At 57.0% G+C, this 17,143-nt stretch overlaps 1 protein-coding gene across 4 annotated transcripts in view; it reads right to left on the bottom strand.

Annotated features, from left to right (window-relative positions):
- ZMIZ1 (zinc finger MIZ-type containing 1) overlaps positions 1-16,668 on the bottom strand; it is a 150,682-nt gene extending 134,014 nt beyond the window's left edge. For all 4 annotated transcript variants that reach the window (XM_061405450.1, XM_061405448.1, XM_061405449.1 and 1 more), the window contains exon 1: positions 16,588-16,668. The gene's annotated coding sequence lies outside the window, so the exon portion shown is untranslated. The remainder of the gene's footprint in view (positions 1-16,587) is intronic.
- Positions 16,669-17,143: the final 475 nt, after the last annotated feature.

Genomic DNA, 17,143 nt, shown 5'->3' with positions numbered 1-17,143 from the left:
ACCTTTAACCCTCTCCTGAAAGGAAGAGATGGACAGGCGGCAGGACAGGTGAATGAGGGGCCAGTCATTGGAGGATGGGGCCTGCCAGCTTCTCTCTGACCAAACACTGGGATCTGAAGCCGGGGGCCCCACAGGAGGGCAGGGAGCATGAGGGCCCGATGCTCCTGGGGCCTGCCCACCCGGCGCGCCTGCTCACCCGCTGCCCGGTCCCACTTGCCACGGCCTCGCCAGCCCCTTCCCTGCCCCCTCGAGGGCCTGAGATGGCTGTCACCATGGCAACCCTGCTCATTCAGCCCGGGATAATGAAGCCAATGTGTTTTTCATTTCCATGAGCTGGAGTGTGGAGCAGAGCGGGGGAGGGGGCTTCCCCCTCCAGCCCCTCCTCTTGGGCGGAGGAAGGCAGGCTGGAGAGTGTGTGGGGGCCTGAGCAGCAGAGGAACAGACACCAGCGGGAGGGGTGGGTGAGACCTGGAGCCACCAAGCTCTCGACCCGCTGCAGCAGCCTTGCAACTGGATAATGCCAGCCAGAACGGCAGACCTCCCTGTCAACACCCAGGCCAGGAGCGGTGGCTTGGAGCCAGGCAAAGGGGGGCTCCATTTCTAGCTGTGTGACCTTGGGCTGGTGATATCACCTCTCTGGTCTTACTTCAGTAGAACCAGCAGCATTTGCTGGGTCCCTTCTGAGTGACTGGCCTGCTGCTGCCCCCAGAGAGTTAGAGAGGACCAGACAGTGCCTCATCCCTCAAGAACCCAAGGTTCCTGGGAGAAGGAGTCTGTAGTGGGCACATTTCTAAGCTGTAAAAATAAGGCCAGTAATTCTTACTCGTTGTTATCTTTGAGATACAACTGGGAGCGGGCAGGAAGGGGAGGAAATGTGAAGTCGCGCACGGGAACATGCCTGCTGTACATCGTAGGTATCTTACCAGTGCTGACCTCCCTTCTTTTCTCCATCCTGAGTCCCTGGCCTACAACACACAGATAGCAGATGTTTAAGAATTTCTCACATGTGAGTCAGCAGTCACAGCTGCCTGGACGCCTTTTCTTCCCCTTGGCGTCAGGACAGAGACCTGCCCGTTTGGCGGGAGGGGAAATCGAGGCCTGAGCAGGGCTGGGGTGGGGGGAGAGCAGGGTGGCAGAGCCGTGGCCCTGGGCCAGCACTGTCGGTGGAGGGCTCATCTGTGGTCCAGACAGGGGACAGTGGGCGGGGGCAGAGCGTCTGGGAAACCCATGGCCCACAGTCTCTGCCATCACACCCCTCCCCCTCCCCAGCCCCTTTCCAAGGGCAGGAAGCCAAAAGCACTCACGCAGAAAACCCTGGCCTATCTCCTCCACCCCCCACCCCCACCTTGCGCAATAATTCAATCACCTGGAGGCCAGTGGCCCTCTCTCCTGGCTGGGCTGACAGATTAGAGGGGGAGGGGAGGGAAGCCTGCCTAGGGAGGGGGCAGGGAGACATGGAAAAATCAGAGCAGGGCTTGAAAAATGAAGAAATAAACCTGCCAGGAGGAAGACAGCCTCGACCCGTCCTCCATAAAGCTGTCTTAGGGCCACCAAGGATGCTGGCGGGTGGAGGGGGTCGGAGCTGGCTCCTTCCGGGACCCCTGCCACCCCTGCCCAGCTGGGTTCCAGCCCCCCACTGGTGAGGGGTCAGGGAGGAGGGGGCTGGATGGGCAGGCATGGGGGAGGTGCAGGTGTCGGGAGAATATGGCGGGAACAGGGGCCTTTTGTCGCCCAGGCTGACTGACACCTGAGCGCAGTAGGCACTTGACGTCCAGCCGGCCCTGGGAGGAACGCAGCCCCATGTGCCCGTGGGGAGCTGGCGTCGAGCCGGCCCTCAGAGAAACACAGCCCCGTGCGCGTGGGCAGCTGGCGTGGAGCCGGCCCTCGGAGGAACGCAGCCCCGTGCCCGTGGGCAGCTGGCATGGAGCCGGCCCTCGGAGGAACGCAGCCCCGTGCCCGTGGGCAGCTGGCATCAAGCCGGCCCTCTGAGGAATGCAGCACCGTGCCTGTGGGCAGCTGGCGAGCAGGCCTCAGAGCAGGCTGACTGGCTCGAGGGCGAGATGGAGCCTAGTCCTCCCTTCTGAACGATGGGAGACAGGCCAGAGTCACACACAGCCCGGGGTGTCCAGGCCAGGCCACCTTTCACCATGAACTGCAGCGTGGGGGGACCTCTCCTCCCCACCGAGGGGGGAGACCCCCACAGAGTCCCCATGACATGGGTATGCCAGGCTGGGGCTGAGCAGACCTGTGAAGGGGTTGCGCCCTGGCCCTCATCTGGGCCCCTCCTCAGGGCCATCAAGAATCATGTTTTTAGGAACACCGAATGACCCTGAAAACTGCTCATGATGTAAGTCCAAAGGAGAAGGACAGAAAATTATAAAGTGACCAGAAAGTAATATACCAGGATGTTGACCAGGATAACTCCTGGTTGGAAGGATGATGGGCAGTTTTTGTTTTTCTTCTTCCAACTTTTCTGTGACTTCCAGACTTTCTACAACAAGCATGCATTACTTTTACAGTAAGGAAAAAAAAGGACACTATATATAGAGTTTAAAATCAATAAGCCACTTCCACTAAATGCTACTTGTGCTACATTCTCTATGTGAAGGACATCAAAGAAACTCTTGCTGGATTTAGGTGGGTTTGATCCCTGGGTCGGGAAGATTCCCTGGAGAAGGGCATGGCAACCCACTCCAGTATTCTGGAGAATCCCACGGACAGAGGAGCCTGGCAAGCGACCCATCCCTGGGGTTGTAAAGAGTCGGACAGCTGAGAACTGACACTGACACTCGGTGCGGGCACGCGGGCACGCACCCTCGCCCACGCGAGCCTCCACGTGAAGTCACTTCAGGCAAGAGGGAGGGACCAGGGCTGCTCTTTATGTGTTGGGTGGCTTTGGGTGAGTCCTGCGCCTCTCCGTGCACCGCTGTTTTGCTTTTACCCTGCTGGCCTCACTGGATGGATGCTGAGGATTGCTAGGTCCTGGTGTGCTTGAACTAAACTCAGAAGGCTTCGTGAATTCCGGGCACGGGGCTTCTCTGATCAGAGGGGCACTGCTGGGGGCAGAGGGGCAGCTGAGGCGCCTCCAAAGACTGGGCAGGCCAGCGCCGGGTGGAGGAGGCGGGCCCAGCAGCGCCAGGAGGCAAGGGGTCAGCTTTCTCCCCCTGTTTACAGTGGAAACACAGACTTGAAAAGGCTTCACTTTTCCACTGTTTTTGTGGCGGTGCTGTGGGGAGCAGGGCTTCCTGAGAGCGAGGCCAGCTTTCCAAGGCCACACCGAGTCCAGCCCTGCACTGGCCTCCGACAGGAAACATCATGTTTTCAATTTACCGGTCCCTGCCAGGCGCTGTGAGCAGGCCCACGCTCCACCAATCAGCTGTACGGAGAGAGCGATTGCAGACCCTGCCGCAGCTGGGAGCCCTCAGCCGGTCAGCGGAGCTCCAGGCCCACAGAGGGACCTCGCTGGACCCCTGAGGGCCCTGCTCCGAGACAGCTCTGGCTGCAGGTCCCCGGCAGTTTGTATGGCTTTAGCAGCAGATGCACCCAATGATCCCACTCCATAAACACCAATCCCTGGCCTTCTGGCTCCCACATCAGTTAGTCCTACCGTCTTGCTGACAGATGGGGAAACTGAGGTCCACAGAGAGAAGAGGTTTCCCAGTGCCATCAGATTATCAGTGAAGAAAGAACACCTCAGATCGGATTGGCAGATTCCCAACTGAGTCCCCTGGCAAAATGGGACTGTCCTGCAGCTGCCCCCCTATCCCACATCCCTCCATGATGGTGACGACAGCTGAGCCCCACCGCACACCTATGAGCCAGGCATCGTGACCACTTTTCAGCCGCAGAACCAGCTCGTGAGCTGTCTGACCTTCCTATCTTACAGATAAGGAAACTGAGTCCTAGAGAAGTTTAGAAACCTCTCTATGGTCATGGGGCTATGACATGGAGCTGGGGGTCTCAGAGTGCACTGCGAAGCTGGCCTTCTCTACCCCTTCCCAAGGACCCCTGGTTCTGTGCCCCCAAGGCCTAGGGAGGTGCCCCAGGTGAGACACACTGATCCTCCCTCTCCACCCGGCTCATCCCTCACCTCCTGCTCATGCTCAGGGAGAGCCAATGGGAGGAACGTTAGACAGAGAGGAAGGTGGGGACCACCCCAGGGAGGGCGGGCCAGAGCAGGAGTTGCCACACCCAGCTCTGCGGGGACAAGCCTCTTCCTGTCTCTGGGCCTCAGTTTCCCCGTCTGGGGCAGGTGGGATCTGCCTGGCTCCTCCAGCCTGTGCATCTGGGGTCTCCAGAACACCACATTTCGGTATCTTTGTGCTGCCTGGTTTCTGTGTAGTCCTCGCCCTCTGCCCCTATTTCTGGATGAACTCTGAACTCTCCAACCTCAGTGCCCATTGCATTCGGATTTTAAAGCCCAGACGTGCTGTGGGACATCTGAGCTACAAAGGGGCTGTCGACGTGACCCCCTTCCCTGCCAGAACCCGGGGGAGCAGGGCTCCCTGACACAATGGATTTGAGGAAAGCTTGGTGAGAAACGACACAGTTGTATTCATCTATAGATCCGTAGCTTCACTAGCTCCTTGACACCCATCAGACGGAGGTGGGATTCAGCCTGGGGGCCTCATCACGCTGCTCCTCCTACACCCCTCTCTGGAGCCAATGCCTGGGTGGCCAGGACTGGCTGCGCACACGGTCTTCCCCCAGGGCCACTTCTGTCCACTCTGTCTCAGCCTTCTCCTGCCCTCTCCATGTGTCTGGGCATGGCCTGCAGCTCAGCCCATCCTGGCTGTGAGAACTACCTGAGTAGATGCTGGGAAGGGATCTGGGCCCCGATACACATAGGCCTGACGATGGCTGTGCTGGCAGCTTCAGAAGCCCGGCTAAATCTGGAGAATGCATCTGCAATGTGACCCATCCTCCAGGCCCTGGTGAGGAGGCCCCATTCTCCTCATTTTATGATGAAGAGGAAGAGCTTTTGGGGGTCAGGTGCCCTGACCTTACACAGCTCAGGACCTGAAGATTGAAAGATACTTGACTGTCAGAGATGGAACTGACATACCTCCATGAAGCCCCCTCCGATCTTCTTGGTTGGTGGGGGGCTCTTCCCCAGCAAGGCCCAGAGTGAGTGCTCTGTGTCTTGTGTCTGGCTGAGGACTCAGGCTTGAAAGTCAGGTGGAGCCGGGTTCAAATTCTGACCCTAGCTCCCAGGGACTGCACGAGCTATTTAACTTCTTTATCCCACAGTTCACTCATTCGCAAAGCAGGCTCTATAAGTATTAAGTTAGATAATGCATCTAAAGTTCACACAGCTGTCATTAAGACTCCCCCAATGCGCACACACACACACACAGAACAATATACCATCATGATTAACAGCAAGGAAAAGGACTTAAGTCCTGTTTGGGTGACCCTGGGCAAGTCACTAGCTCTTTCTGCTGATCAAAGTCTATTCTTAAAATTTCTCCTTATTACTCTCCAAGAGATCCCCTTCTCAGCCCCTAAAAAAAGCAGTGGCTTGGGGCTTCAGTGGTAAAGAATCTGCCTGCCAATATAGGAGACGTGGGTTCTATCCCTGGTCCAGGCGGATCCCACATGCCACAGAGCAAGTAAGCTGGTTCGCCACAACTACTGAGCCTGTGCTCTCAAGCCCAGGAGCAGCAAGTACTGAAGCCCGTATGCCCTGGAGCCCGTGCTCAGCAGCAAGAGAGGACACCCCAATGAGAAGCCCGTGCCCCACACCTAGAGGGTGGCCCCCCTCACCAGAACTAGAGACAAGCCTGTGCAGCAATGAAAACCAACACAGCCAAAAAAATAAATAAATAAAATTATGCATATTAATATTTTTTAAAAAACCAGCAGAGTTGTCCTTGGGGCCTGAGGGATTTTCTGACTACTCCCTGATTCTTTGTGTCCTTTTCCACACTCACAGCCCACCGAGCTCCAGCCACTTCTCAGAAGCTCCATGGCCCAGGCCCTCTCTGGGGGAGCCAGGCAGGCCCGGTGCCACTGGCTTTTCAGAAAGCCCAGCATCAGCCCCCGCTGGAGACATCGTGGTGTTTCCAGTTAGCTCATTCTTGGTGCAGAGGCGGCATGTTTGAGAAAATCATATTGCATTGAGATTAAATGCCTTTAATTCCTATTGAATCTCCCATCTGACTCACTAGCCTCTTCCCCAGGCTGGCCCCGTGGTCATTACCATTTCAACACCTGAATTATCAAACTGCCGGGCACCAAAGGCTGGCAGATAAATTATTTCCGTTACAAAAGACTGATTCAGGGGAAGGGCCCATTCTCTAACCGCTGGGCGTTCATCTTCCCACGGAGCTGGGAAGGTGCCGGAAGGACCTGTGCAAAGATCGATAATGAAAGACTTCAAACGATCTCTCGAAGAGTTTGCACCCTCCTTCTTCTTTGTGTCCAAAAAGATGCTCCAGAGGCTTTGGGAACCACAGGGACAGTAAGGGCTGATAGGGGTGAGCCCGGGGAGGCAGGACAGGGTGGAGTCCAGGAGGGTCAGACAACACGAGCCCCACCCTGGCCCTGCCACTTGGAGACTGACTGTTTTCCTGGCCTCCCCCTGCCTCAGTTTCCCCATCCCCAACATGGAGATGACACTTCACAAGACGGTGTTGGGATCAACGGAGATGCTGCCTCGCCTGTGACACTGTCCTTATTATTGCTGTCACAGGGCCCCATGGCTTGGTTGTTCTTTGCTTTTTAGCAACAGAGGTGTGGCATGCAGTCATTGTCCTCTGCTCTGGGGCGTGCACTGAACACCATGTACAGGGGCGCCCCAGGGAGGCTCCCCCTGCCCTGCAGCTAGGCCCCGAGGGTCTTCACCCACCACATCTCCACTTGGGCAGGTCCCAGAGCGAGCCCTTGGTGGGCACCAGCTATCCAGGATGCTAAGGAATTCTGCTGGGCTGCTCCAGGCTTTGCTCCCTGTCCCCCGGCTGTGCCCCCACCTCTCTGTCCCTGCTGCCTCCTGACCTGGGTTCTCAGTCACTAGGCTGATGCTCGAGTGTGCATCATGTAGCCTTCATTCAATCTACATCTACTGAGCACCTACTATGTGTTCCTTTCCACAACCCTCAAAGGACAGCTACTCTGTGCTGCTCACCCACTTAATGGGTGCACAGTCCTGAGCACACAGTGCCAGGCCTGAGCACACAGTGCCAGGCCTGAGCACACAGCAGAGCCACAGCCCTACTCCATCCAACGGGCGTCCCTGCTGCCTCCCGAGGCAGGAGAGGGCCTGGGTGTGGTAGACTGTCTGTGGGCCTGTATGCTGGGCACTGGTACAAATGTCACCTCCCCCAACTCCAGGCACAAGCACACTCACACACAGGCATCTATCTATCTAGGGTCCTGCTTTGGACCACACACAACCTAAGGGTATGGCTTTTCCTGCCTCACCCCAGCCCTACCTGAAATCCTTGAAAGCCTTTGACCATCTATTGACTCCATTCAGCCTCCTCCAGGAAGTCTTCCAGAACCCTTACTCAGCAATAAGCCCTCCTGGTGCCAGAGGCACTGGGTAGTATTCATTTGTCCTCTGCATGTGTGTCTTGGCCTAGACTGTGGGCCACCTGAGGGCTGCCACGGGGTCTTCTGCTTCCTTATCACCCCAGCAGCTAGGCACAGACCCACACAAGGAGTAGGTGCTTGCTAAATACTAACACCTTACTGACTGCAGATGGAGAGCTGCGGGGAGGACCAGCCTGTGCAAGGGCCCTCTGCCAGGTGCTGGCGTGAACCAAGGACCCGGCCGGGCTCTGGGCCCAGGGAGGGACAGAGCCACCGGCCCCAGCCCACACCAGGACTGGCGATGCGAGCAGGATGCCAGCGGTCAAAGGATCATAGCCCAGACCCTGAGCCCCAGTTCTGACATCATCCCAGACAGGGGGTGAAGGCCTTGGGGGGGAATAATTCCTCCTCTGCCACCTGCCAGGGCCCAGCCAACTCAAACGAGGTCTTATTAGAGCAAGGGCTGGTTTTTCACCTCTCCTTATTAATTCTCCAGAGCGCCAGTGAGTGGAAAATGGGAGGGAATCTGGGATGGAGAGCCTTGTCGTTTCTGGAGCACGATGCCCTCTGCGTGGATATTCCTGGAAACCTTCCACAGGGCGTCCTTGGCTGGGGCAGGAAGACTTGGGGCAGAGCGGGGGTGGTTGTTTCAGTATAGCAGTGTGGTTCCAAAAGGGCCCAGTGTTTGGAGCAGCTAGCTCCCTGGTCCCTGTCCTAAGACAGCCCTCATCTCTTCCCAGGAGCTGATTTAGGGCTCAAGCCTGGCAGGCCTACCCATCTCAGATGGACTTTTTAAGGAGAGGGGTGGTGGGTGGCTTGGTGTGGCCCAGAGACCAGACCACAAGCCAAGAGGCTTGGTTCTGCACCTGCTTCCCTCTTCTCCCTGGCCAGGCATGTTCCACCCGGGGCCTCAGTTTCCCCAGCTATAAAAAAGAAAGGGTTCCACAGGGCCCTTCTTCTAGTACTGACATTCAAGGTATCCATGTGGGTTAACTAATAAAGCGCCAAGGTCCCTCAGAGGAGCCAGACAACCCCATTCCCCTGCCTCGCTCAGCCAGGACCAGGCTAAGGGGCTAGTTCAGCTCAGGGAAGAGAGTTCAGATCTGCAGATGCCTCTTGATCTAAGGCCTCCTGCAAGGCCCAGGGGAATCGCCACTAAATGGCCCATCGCACCCAGGGAACAGCTTTTCTGTCCCTAGGGCTCTGGGGCTGGCGGGTGGCTGCTGCCCTGAACGCTCTGTGGCCAGAAGGAATGGGGCTGAAACTCACAGATGTGACTTGGGAGCCTGGCAGACGGGACACCAGGAAATGTCCTTCTGATTATCACAGGGTTTTTAAGAGCAGGAAGAGCCTTTACAGATCATCTAAACCCCGGGTTTATTCATGAGAAAACAGCCACACACAGGGACAGGGCTTGTCCAAGTCCACCCAGTGAGGCTGTGATACTGTCCACGGCCTTACCTCTCGGCCAGCTTCCTGTGACCAGCATCCGTGTGTTCCAGACTGGCCTGACTGCAGGTGTTATATGGGTTATTGGTTAGAAATTCAGAGTCCAAAACCCAACTCTAACTCACAGAATCAGACTCCAAGAGAGAGGCCTAAGAACAGGCATTTAAACAAGTGCCCCCTGGTCTGTGTGTGTTGGCGCTTTGGAGAAGAGCCATATTGAAGTGTCATCCTGACAGTTCCCACCCCAGAGCTCCAGAGAGGACTCAGAAAGCCAGCATCGCTGGAGAAGGGAAGTATCTAGGTCCTGCATCTAACAGGCGCCAACCTCAAGCAGATGGTCCAGTGCTGAGGGGTCGGGGCGTCTCTCTCAGGGCATCTATTTACAGTCAACAGGGAAGCCTGCCATTGCTGCATTCCAGCCCTGCAGCATCCCTGCAGGCGAGTGGGTTTCTCCCCACTTATAGATGAGGAAACAGAGGGAACCAGTGACAAAGTAACTTGTCTAGACTCACCCACTTGATCAGGTAGAGCAGGGATTTGAGCCCCAAAGTGTCTGTCCCAGGTGGTGCTAGTGGTAAAGAACCTGCCTGCCAGGGCAGGAGACATAAGAGACTCAGGTTTCACCCCTGGGTTGGGAAGATCCCCTGGAGAAGGAAATGGCAACCCACTCCAGTATTCAGCCTGGAGAATCCCATGGACAGAGAAGCCTGGCGGGCTACAGTCCATAGGGTTGCAAAGAGTCGGACACGGCTGAGCGACTTTCCACGTGTCTGTCCTGCGTAAGTGCACGTCCTACTGTGTGCTGTACGCACAGACACCAGTCGGCCCACGGGTGGTGAGCTCTCCAGCAGCAGAGGTGGGCAAGCAGCCGCTGGAGGATCTTGGCAGGCAGGGATGACCTTGAACAACCTTCCTGGAGCTGTGACTGGGGAGAAAATAAGCTGGATAAAGGGTGCAAGAGTGTTCCTTGTGTTTCTTCCACACATAAGGAAAATGGTCCAGATTATTTCCAGGTTCTAGTTCACTACAGTCCTCTTGGCTCAGTCATCAGAGCTGCCAGGCAGGGGACAACTAGGGGCCTCAGCTGAGGGCATTTGTTGGGGGTGGGAACAGGGGGGTGAAGGGGGTTGGCTCAGCCAGACAGTGACAAGGGTGGGGGATGACTCGGGTGGGGAAGGGAGCGCAGCAGGGACCACCTGGAGAGAGCTGTCCCATGCTAGACCGTCCACCGACCGAAGCGTGGGCCAGACCGAGAGGCACCGGGGAGCATTCCACGGAGGCTACGAAGTAGAGATGCTCCCACACGAACTGAAACAGGCCCCCAAGGACGCCTCAGGATGGCAACGAAGGGTCCCAAACAGCGTGAGGCAACACGTGCCACTTCCCGAACTGGAACTGAAGAAGGGCGATGAGCACTTGACAGGGGAGACAGGGGAGACAGGGAGGGGCTCCCGCACGCCCCCTGCTCTCCAGTAACCAGAGGAGTATGGCAGACAGGGGCTGGTGCTCCCCAGTCAGCTCTCTAGGGGCGTTCTGTGGTCCTCATAACCTGGGGACTCTAGAAGTTTCCCTGAGCTCCGTCCACACAGCAGCCACGGCAGACCGACAGCTGTGGGACCACACTGAGGTGACCGCCTCCTCCCCACACCCCCACTGGCCATGGCTCAGAGTGGACACATCTGACAAATAGATGCGATGGTCAGGGAGCCGGGGCTGAAAGGGCGCATATGCACCAAGCAGCGCACGATACTATTCCTCACAACCTGGGCACAGCCTCAGAGTCCTTCTTGACACAGCCTGCCCAACACATTCAAAACCGGCACGCCGGACAAAACCTCCTTGCCATCTCCCGAGGAAGCTGAGGGCACACAGCCCCGGTGCCTGCTGGCTTCCTGCTGCCGTTTAGCACTGGCATACCAGGACCTTGGGCTTCCCAGGTGGCGCTAGTGGTAAAGAACCTGCCTGCTAATATGGGAGACAAAAGGACTCGGATTCGATCCCTGGGTGGGGAAGATCCCCTGGAGGAGAGCATGGCAACCCACTCCAGTAATTTTGCCTGGGAAATCCCATGGACAGAGGAGCTTAGCGGGCTACAATCCATGGGGTTGCACAGAGTCGGACTCAACTGAAGCAACTTAGCATGCATCCCAGGACCTTGTGGACGTGGTTCAGAGCTTCCCTGAGTCTTCAAGGGGCATTCACTCCAGCAGAGAGGGGGCCAGCACCTGAAACTCCTGACTTTCTGCCACAGCGCCAGAGTGGAGGCAAACAAGAGTGCACCTGTCAACTGAGCAGGCAGCAAAGTGCAGCTGCCAGGGCCGTGGGTGACAAAGAGGAAAGTCAGCTCCAGACGGTGGGGCTGGAGCCCCTCCGGGTGGGCAGGGGCAGGGCCAGGCTCCAGGGAGACAACTCCCTTCTCCCAGCTCCTGTGCCTGGAGCTGGCCCTGCTCCACCGTCTCCTGACCCTGTGGGGAACCTCTGGGTTCATAGGTACACCCGCTGGGCGCCTCTGCAATTCAGACTGCATCCTGGATGATGTGGGAGGGGGTGGACGACAGGGGCGTCCTCCCTTCCTGGGCTCCAACCCCCAACCCTGTTTTCTAGAGAGGTTGGAAAGAAGCTGGGGGTGATGGGGGCAGGGACTGGCCCCTATCGTGGCATAGCCTGTGAGAGGCACCTCAGTCTGGGGCTGTTTGGGGATGAGGTGGGGAAGCTCACAATTGCTGAACCCCTTTTGGGGGGAATGGAACCCTCATAATTTCTCCCCTAGCCTTACTGAGGTTCAGTCACTTGGGTATGGGCTACAGTCTTGCCTGATTCGATTTACCTTTCTGACCAGTGCGACATGCCCAGTTCTTTATTCTGAACAGCAGGACGGCAGCAGCCTTGTCTTACAGAGAGCACACTGGCTTTGCAAACTCTCATCTGCAAAACTTCCTTCCCCTGCTTCAGTTTCCCCCCGTGTGAACCAGAAAACCGGGGTCACCAAGGCTGCACGTGGTCAACTACGGCAGCTAAGAACCACACATGGCCACTGACCACCGAAGTCTGAAACGTCTTCTCCGCATTAGATACACAACAGCCTTCGAAGACTGAGCATGAGAAAAGAGTATAAAACATCCAATATGCTATTATCCCAACATGTAATGAATACAAAATAAAAGATGATGTGCCCAGCGGTCTGCTGAGCACCCTGCAGGGCATCAGAGCAGAAGGAGAGGGTGGAGAGCTTAGGGTGGAAACAACCAGGGCCTCTGAGGACTGGAGGCCTTGAAGTCCCCGGGGGACCAGGCCATTTCCATCCCTAGGGGGCGGGGGGAAGCGCAGCTTGAGGAAGGCTCCGAAAAGGTCCAGCTCTACAGCAACAGGGCCAAGGGCTCTGGAGGCAGGAGCAAGCGCAGAAGAAAGGTGCAGCCTGGCGACAGGTGATAACGATGGGGAGGGGGCAGCACAGTGGAGCTGCAGCTTAGGACGCTGGCCGGCAGCTAGTGTGTGGTGTGGCCGTGAAAGAGGCTGGGGCCAGACGGTGGCAGCCTTGATGCCAGGCTGAGTCGGCCTGGCACACAGATGGCACTTACAGGAAGACTGGCTGGCCAGGGATGGGGACTCAGAAAGATGCTAAGGGCATCCAGATGAGTGGAAACCACTAGCGCCCATCGCCCCCCTCACAGGTCACAGATACCCTCCAGGCCTGCAGTTCTCCAGGAGCCCACCCTCTGGCTCCTTCTCTCCTCGGAAAAGGACAATTTATTTATTCATGAGCATACACCCGCTCCCGCCAGGCAGCCAGCTCCTGGATACCTCACTTCTAATTATAGCAAGAATTTCATTAGTGCTGGAGGGAAATGCTGGGTTTCCAGCTGCCTCTGCTAGTGGACGCAGGCCTCCCCCCTCTCCCCTGCCCTAGCTTGTGGCCAGGACGTATGCCCAGGACGGCACAGAGGGGCAGCCATGGGGGCAGATCTCAGCCAGGAGATCAGGCTCCATCCTGAGTGGCTGGCACAGTGAGGGTCCATGGGGATGGGATGGTGGTCATCCCCAGCGGGTAGGAGAGGGGGGACTCATCACACATGGCTCAAAGCCTCCAAGCAGCGGGACTGTGGGCTGCTGCCTTGGATACCCTGAAGAGAAAGGTGGGAGGGAGCTGTGTGTTGCCAGAGTTGGGCAAACAGGGGGAAAGGTAGGCGCTTCGGAGCCTGGGAGGTCTCGGTTCTGCGGAGTCCTAGGATGACGGAAGTGATGACGCAGAGCTGGGAGGGAGGCAATGGGGCTGTGGGACTGCCACTGAGAAGAGAGGGGAGCTGGGCAGGGGAGAGGAGCCCGCACAGAGAGAATCAGACAGAAAGAGACAAAGACACGGAGGGCGGGCAAACAGAGAGACACACACACACACATGAGCTGGATTTGCAGGCCAAGGAGAGAAGTGAAAACACTGGGCCAAGTTGGTCAGGCTGTTCAGAGGACTACCCAAGCAGACCCCTGCCTCCCCCCGGGGGCCTGGCTGCACCCACCCACTCTTAGGACTAGACTCAGGCATTGGCATGGTCAGCAGGGCCCATCTGGCCAGTCTGAATGTGCGGCTGAAGCCAGGCCTTGTGTACGGGAATGGCCTGAGGTGCCAAGGTCTTGCTGGGAGCCGCACACGTGGGTGGGGGCACCCACACACAGGGGGCACTCTCCTTTTCTTGCACACTCACACATATTCACACACTTCACACCCTCATACGTAGCCTAGCTAATCACACACACATCGCCTCACACCGGTTCAGGGGCACACACGGGCACACACACCCCAGCACACCTTCCTTCCCTCCAGGGAACAGGCTCCAAAGCTTCAGAGTCCTGCGTGGACAAGCCCCTTTCTCAGTCTCCGCTGGGGGCCCTGGGAAGGAGCTCCAGGGGGAGAGGTTTTCCTCTCTGCCAGTCCAGCTTCCTCGGTGTCCATCCTGGGGAGCCTCATGCTCTCCCCCAAACTCAGGAAAGCTCTGAGCCCCTCAGTCTGCTGCCTGAGTGCCACAGCTTGCATAGTTTCTAGTGACGAGGAACTCACTACCTCCTCAGAAACCAGCTTAAAAAAAAGTCTCCAGACAGCTCAGACTCTTGGAAAGTTGAACTTGAGGACACCTCAGTGAGGTTGCCGCCGAGGGGCCTGAGCTCTGCTGGCCAGAGTTTGTCAGTCAAGACTGTCCTTTCATCATTGGCTTGGAAAGTAACACAGCCAGCCAATCACCCCGGCTTTCACTCTACATTAGAACAGAACCAGAGAATCAGTGTCCTACAGGATCCCCTCCTTGACTGATGACTGCTAATAAAGACCCAAGAAAATCATTCATTCATTTATGCACTCAATTGATAAACCATCAACCAGGCAATGACCATGTGCTGGGGAACTCGGATATGCCCCGGATCGTTTAAAATTCCTTCCTAGTCTGACAACTTGACTTTCGCCCATTTTATAGGTCAAAGGTGAGACCAGGGGGAAGCAGAGACTTGCTTAGAGTCACACTGGGGGCTGATGGTCAAAGGCAGAGCCTCACTGGTGACGCTGCAGGCACTGACCATCTGCCAGCCCCGGGAAGGACGGGAGAAGGCCGCACGTCTGCCACCCCCATCCCCAGCCGTTTCTAGGACACCGAGGTATTGATTACCACCCTCGCCTTGGAACGGTTTTCTTTCCTTTTCTTTTTTCCACCAAGGCTTTCTATCCTCCTCCTTTTTTTTTTTTTTAAAGAATAAACTCCAAGCCGCTCCTATGATTAATTACCAGCTGCCTAATGCTCCTCCACCAGCAATTTCTGGAAAGGGAATGAATTACCTTGAAAAACATCCGAAAAGAGAACCCACCGTGAAGGAGAATTTCAAAGGTTACCTCACAATTAGCAATGGGCTCCCCTAGCCTGATCGAGTTGCCGGTAGGTCCTGTGGGGAGGGACAGGCCACCAGCCCTCAGGGGCCACCCACTGGCTCCTGAGGGCCACCAGGCGTGGAGGGCTGGACAAAGGCCGCCCGGCAGAAATGGGGTTGTTTCCTGGGCACCCACCTTGGGCCTGCCCTGTGGCTCTGCCCCTGATCTCTAAGGCATTGTGGGCTGCTTAATTCTAAGGTATCTCTCCTGGTTCAAATCCCCACTCCACCACTTACAGCTCGGTAGGTTTCTTAACCGCTCTGAGCCTCCAGAGAATGAGGCATTAAACACACCTCCACATGGGATTACTGAGTGGGGAAATATGCATTTATGGAGCACAGTGCCTGGTCCACAGCCGACTCTCACCCAGCTGTAACACTTGGAATATTCCAGGTTTCTAAGCATCCTCCTGACAGCCCTCTCAGCAATGTTGGTATAATTATCCTCGTTCAGATGAGAATTCTCACGGAAGTGAAAGGACTCGCCCAAGGTCACGAGGAGGATAGGAGGAAGCCAGGATTTCCTATGGCAGGAAGGGAGATCAGAGTCTGCTCCCTGGTTCCAGCGCCTGAGTGAAGCACAGAGGATCCCCAGGGCTTGTCTGAGTGTGGGTACCTGGGAGCACTGGGGTCTCAGGAGAGATGCTGAGAGCAGCGGGGAGACCATCGGGCGAGGCCTCCCACCAGGACGAAGACTCGAGCTCCCCTGGCTGGGCCCCAGAGCCTTGGGACAAAGGGTCCTGGACCAAGTCAGCATTTCTGAGACAGCCTCTCATCTCTGGGTTGGGAGCCACCAAATAAAGAGGGATTACATGGGTGGCCCTCTGGCACAGGGCCAAGTGTCATCAACCCTGAAAAGCCACTCTGTGATGAGACACGCTGGTGTCGGGGCCGAGGCAGGCCTGGGAGGCTCAGCTTGGGACCCTCGGGCTCCAGCTGCTTCCGGGAGCTCCCTGGGGGCCCAAACCGCCTCATCAGGCTGAATGACCACTTGGTGTCCATCCTGGCATGGTTGAGCCCTCAGGGAGGAGGGATGGTGGGAATGGAGGTGTGCGAGAAGCAAGGGAAATGCCAGATCCTGAGCGTTGGCTGTGTCCAGCTGCGCCGGTGCACATGTGGGGTCAGGGGCGTGGTGCCCAGCCCTCTTTCACAGGCAGGTAAACTGAGGCACAAAGGAACCACACAGGGTCATGGTGGATGAGAGGCAGGGCCAGGATTTGCATGCAGGCACTTTGACCCCAGACTTGTGGGTGCTCAGGGGACTGTGGGAGAGAGAGGGTGGGGCAGCCATGGCCCCCATCTCAGTGAACAGGCTTCTCTGCCCATCCCGCCTCTTGCTGTGTGGCTGCCATGTTGCTTGGCACATGAGGCCCCTGTGCCACGGGGCTGAGTGGTACAGACAGGGCTGCTGAGCTAAGGTTGGGGACGTCAGACCGTCCCTCTTCCTGCGTGCATCTCCCACCCCTGCCGGGCAGCCACTGTAGACACAGGCTAGGCCTAAGAGGCCCCAAGAAGTCCTTTTGAGGAGCAATGAGATCTCAGTGGGGGTGGTGTGGGGGCTGCATCCAGTCCCACCCAGGCTGTGCAGCAGTCAAAGGCCAGGGCGCTGGGGCCAGCACCTCCCCCACTCAGGACACGCCTCCTGCCCCTTCCCCCAGCATCCAGGCCAAGCCGCCCCCACCAGCCCGGCTGCACACCTACCTCAGTGACCCGTGAATCACCAGCGTCCCACGTGCCGGTCAGCAGCTGGCGGTTCCTCCGCCTCACTCCAGCTCCATTCTCCTGCAATGAGAAGGGTGGTCAGGGACCACTCCCAGGAGGGACCCCAGAACTGACCTGCGGCCATAGACCCCCACCCACCTGCTGGAAAGTTCACTGTCGGCTAAATCAAATCATCTCCACTGGACAGATGGGAATCTGAAGGATGGAGAGGAAAAGGGGCCTAATGCCAAGGGGCCCTAAGAGACCCCCGACACCCCACAGCTGCCAGTTACTGGCTGTGTGACTGTGGGTAAGCTCCTGGCCGCTCCGGGTTTCAGTTTCCTCACCCGGCAAATGGAATCACAGGGATCTCTCCGAGGGTTTCTGGGAGGATCTAAGGGCCTATGGTGACAAACGCACTTGATATCCATTCATTCACTCAAGAAACATTTAGCGAACACCCTGAGCTGTAAACAGGATCATAGAGCAGCCCTTGTGGGGACTCATAATAGGCAAAGAATCAAACAACACATAATTAAAAGTGGCATCTGCCAGG

The sequence above is a fragment of the Bos javanicus genome, chromosome 28, assembly GCF_032452875.1.
Source record: "Bos javanicus breed banteng chromosome 28, ARS-OSU_banteng_1.0, whole genome shotgun sequence".
Taxonomy (NCBI): domain Eukaryota; kingdom Metazoa; phylum Chordata; class Mammalia; order Artiodactyla; family Bovidae; genus Bos; species Bos javanicus.
The sequence above is the reverse complement of the archived record's forward strand: the minus strand, read 5'-3'. Positions and strand labels throughout refer to the sequence as shown.